Source organism: Aplysia californica, unplaced genomic scaffold, assembly GCF_000002075.1.
Source record: "Aplysia californica isolate F4 #8 unplaced genomic scaffold, AplCal3.0 scaffold00163, whole genome shotgun sequence".
NCBI classification, from domain to species: domain Eukaryota; kingdom Metazoa; phylum Mollusca; class Gastropoda; order Aplysiida; family Aplysiidae; genus Aplysia; species Aplysia californica.
Window position 1 is genome coordinate 725,930 of NW_004797433.1, and position 3,875 is coordinate 729,804.

Genomic DNA, 3,875 nt, shown 5'->3' on the forward strand with positions numbered 1-3,875 from the left:
ACATATGTATGTTAAGTCCAAGTTTTGCGTAGTATTTATGACTGCTCTGTTTTCGAGTCTGTTTATAAACATTGTAATAAAATATCGTTTATTTCTGAGAAAAAAAAATGTTCCATTCATTTGATATTTGATATGTAATAAAATACGTGTCCATCCCATTAATGATGATGCACCTCAATACACGTTCAAACACACTTTTTAGTTTCTTAGATTTCACACATTTTTACCAAGTCTGATTTTTAAAGGTTGATTTTGAGTGACCATATCTCGGGCGACTCTTACCCTTACCGTCAGTTGATGCAGAATTTATACATGTAATTAGCTTTCAATTGTTATGCTGCTTGAATGGGTGGGCGAAGGCTGTAACACGATGATTGGGTGAAAACATTTTCAAGTTTCATTTGGAAGTCACTGCATACACACACAAAATGTATATTAAATAAGGAAGAAGAACGGGAGAGGGAGAGATCAGGGGCTCAGGGGACATGTTGTGATTTTAAGAAGGTAGTTCGGGAGGTAGTATTAACATTTTCGAGTGATATTTTATGACAAAATTATTTTCTTACAAAATGTAGCCTACTTTTTTTTCGATGCCGCTGCAATCACAGAAAAGACTTCTGTGGGGTAAAGATGATCCTATTGCTGAGCCTTCGGGGAAGGTTGTTTTTTTCATAACTTTTTTTTAATGCGTCATTATACTTGAGCACTCCCCCATGATAAATTTGAAATAAGTTCAAAGTGTATTTCGTGAATGATGTCACAACGACCCACATGTAGCCCCACTGAGCGTGGGGGGCCAGAATGTGCGTGGAGGCGTGAAGAGTGTAGATCAAGTAGATTTCGAACGGGGCGGGTGCGGTGTGTGGCTTCAAAAGTCAAGTATACGTTTACCAACAAACTTGCGTTTTACGCCCCTTTCGACACTGTGATATTATTGGCTATCAGCTCAAATGGACTTGGTTACAAAGTTTCTCGTTTATGGCACAAGTGCATGAAAAAGAAAGCATCACAATAATAAATACGCTTAATATCTTATACCTTATCGAGTGATACATTCATTCGAGATATTTGAGATGTGCGGATGAGAATTTCATGAGAGTGCCCAAGTGCCCACTGTAAACTTTCATAAGCTGAGGGGAAGTATTTCTTCTTCATGTGCCCCAAAATGTAAAATTTGGAATTCTCTCCCAATCCCAAAAGAAATACATGTCATATCATGAGAGAGAGAGAGAGAGAGAGGGGGGGGAGAGAGAGAGAGAGAGAGAGAGAGAGAGAGAGAGAGAGAGAGAGAGAGAGAGAGAGGGGGGGGGAGTCTAAAGGCACATTTATTCAACACTATTGATCCACGTCTAAAATGTAAGGACGCCTAATTTGGAGAATCGAACCAGATACGAACTGTCGGGCTTTGATTTATTTTTGATGTTTTATTTGTTTGTTTTTTATTTTTAGTTTGTTTGTTTTTCAGGGGGTGGTGGTTCTTGTTTTGAAAGAGGAATTTTTTATATAATGTTGTTGTTGTTTTGTTGTTGTTGTTTTTTGTGTGTGTGTTTTTTTGTGTGTTTTTTTAAAGGGGGGGGGGGGGGTAGATACGTTTAGGTTAAACGGCGATATCTCAGTGACCTCGCCTCGTTGTGTGTACAAGAATGTGAAACCGGAACTTGATACGGCCTGTGGGCGTCACGCTTTGATCACAACGACCTGCATGCTTCACCACTCCGAGTCCACGGCTCCGGTGCATGGTGCGACAAGAAGAACAAGAAGAACGAGAAAAGGCAGGGTGGAAGACAGTATGACAAAAATACACGCTGAAAAGTGCTGAGGGCGTTCGCGCCACGCTATAATTATACGACATCGATACCACACTCAGGTTCACAGAGGTTTTGGGGTCAGTGGAGCAAGCAGGGGCTGGCTGAACCCGACGGTCAAAATGACCTTATGTGGTTTTAATTATACATGTACATGTATTTAATTCCATTTAGACCAACCATCGGCAAAATCCGCCGGCCCGCGAGAAATGTTAGTCCACCCAGCAAGTGCTCCAGTATAACAACCCTGAGAAATTATGGGCCTATGTAACAAAATAAAAAAACTGTCCGTCTTAAAATTCAGAATCACTTGTTTCTGGCCCACATGAAAGCAATAATTTATCTAATATTTTATCTCTTGAAATACCCTTGAGTCACACAATAATAGTATGCTTAAGTACCAGTTTCGGTCTCATATTTTAGAGTTTGGATATTTAAATTAATTTCACACAATTTATCGTCTCTTGCTTCGGACTACGAGATATTCGGAATAGCTTAATTCCCACCTGCAACTTAGAAACGCTTGCCTGTTCCGGATTTAGAATAGACAGCCCTTTTTTGGGTTTTTTTGGGAGGGGGGTTGTTTTTTGGGGGGGGATATCTTAGAAATTTGTTGACGTATTAACACCTTTTTATGGCTTGGTAGCAGTAGGTGGCCATCTTTCATATTATATGAAGCATGTCTCGGTTTAATCGGACGTAAGCAAGTATTATCCCTGGCACGTTGATGGTAAGCGAGATTCTTCCAATTTATGAGGTGGATTTCGACCCTGCCTGTCAAGCAAGGCCAACCGTGACTAAGAGGGACACAATGTCCCTGCAGAAAGAAATACGCTTGTCAAATTCATGGAAATTTAGCAACTGACGATAAACACATTTTCGACGCCTTTGATGTATTTCTACAGTAATCAGTCAAATGCTAAACTAAAATACAAAAACGGTCATTTGATCTACTGCATGTAAAGAGTTTTGTTTGTTTTAGTAAAAGTTTTCCAACACTTGCAACCCAATTGGGTCATATAAGTGTTACAAGAGAGTAGAAAACTCAAACAAAGGAGGAGAGATGAGGACGATACATGCACGGTCGGAAAGAAGGAACAAATCACGCAAGGAAAGAATAAGACAGACCTACAGAAACAACAGATGAAAGAAAAGAAGTAGAATCGACAAGTGCCGCCCTGCAACCACCCTGTGTGTGTGTGTGTGTGTGTGTGTGTGTGTGTGTGTGTGTGTGTGTGTGTGTGTGTGTGTGTGTGTGTGTGTGTGTTGATCACTTATTGTAAAATGATATACACCCCAATCAGCACAATTCAGGTCTCCAAATAAGAAGGCGGGCTGCTTCGACTCTGCCAGTCATGGCCAACCTGACTTGAGTTGGATGCAACCTCCCAGCAGACGGAAGTACAAATGGTAGATTTTCCCAGATTTCGGGGGTTTCCAGCTAGAAATCTTGACCTACACCAAAAAGTGGGCATTGCCCTGCCTATAGGAGAAGTTTGGTTTCACTGCTGTGTATATTCGTTAGGTGCTAGAGAAAACTCTCCTTGTCTTTTAAAGAAACTGAACATGGGGCAAAAACGTTACCTTCTATTTTCTCAAAATAGCATTTTTCGAGATAGCCCCCTTGTGCTTAAAAGCAACCAAATGTAGTCGATAAAATCAAGTTCTTAAGACTCGCATTTTTTACGTGTAACAACACAGAGCCTATCCATTATGCCAGCATTGCGTCAGTAGCCTATAGTAAAGGGTGAGCAAAGAGAAGCATCGATGCAATAACAAGTTACCAAGTCGTTTTGCGCCAGGAATAAGATTAGGTCTTTTTAGAAGTTTTAGTAAGAGCTTTACGGCACTGGCAACACAATTGGGTCATAATATTTAAAAGAGCAGAAGATTGGAGGTGTTACTAGAGAGTAACATAATAAAAGGAGGAGAGATAAGGGCGATAGAATTTCGATAGGAAAGAAAGAGAAAACCACACCAGAGCACCCGCCAACCACAGGAATAAGAAACATCGGAAAAACAAAAAACAACTGAGGGATATTAAAGTAGAATAAATCTGTTTTCACCCCC